Consider the following 738-nt stretch of genomic DNA (forward strand, 5'->3'; position numbering starts at 1 on the left):
TTGGTACTGGACACCAAACTCAGGGCCTTGTACTCACAGGGCTGCTGTAGCACCACTGAGCTAAATCCCCAGCCCTGTCTTTGTCCCTCACTAAACCCCCCTGAGCAGGCACCCGAGGGTCTGGTCAGTGCTTGGTACACTCCCTGTTATCAGAACTGGGTGCTGTTCAGGCCAGCCACTTCCTCAAACTGATTCCTCTTGTCTCCTGCCCCTGGCCAGTGGTTGATGGGCTTCCGAAGGGGTCACTTGCTGAGAATGAGATGAAAGGACAGGAACGAAGTCCTCTTATCTTCTGCAAGCCACAACCCAGCCTCCCTGGGCTGCTCAGAGCTGAGCAGGCTTCTTGTGCCCTCTGAAAGCCAGGCCAGTACACAGTGACAGAGGGATGGCTTATCTGGGTATGGCAGCACATGCTTGTGATCCCAGCACTCAGGAGTGGAGGCTGATGCAGGAGGGACGCCACAAGTTTAAAACCAGCATGGGCTACACAGAGTTCAAGGACAGTTTAAACTACATAGCAAGAGCCAGGTGTGGTGGCGCACGCCTGTCATCCCAGCACTCGGAAGGCTGAGGCAGGAGGATCGCTGTGCGTTCGAGACCAGCCTGGGCTATATAATGAGTTCCAGGGCCATCTCAACTACATAGTGAAACCCTGTCTCAAAATAAAAAAATTAAAAAAAAAAAAAAAAGACTACATAGCAAGACCTTGTCTCGAAAGAAAAATAAAACGATGGGTTA

The sequence above is a fragment of the Fukomys damarensis genome, unplaced genomic scaffold, assembly GCF_012274545.1.
Source record: "Fukomys damarensis isolate Sample0158 unplaced genomic scaffold, DMR_v1.0_HiC HiC_scaffold_36, whole genome shotgun sequence".
Classification (NCBI taxonomy): Eukaryota; Metazoa; Chordata; class Mammalia; order Rodentia; family Bathyergidae; genus Fukomys; species Fukomys damarensis.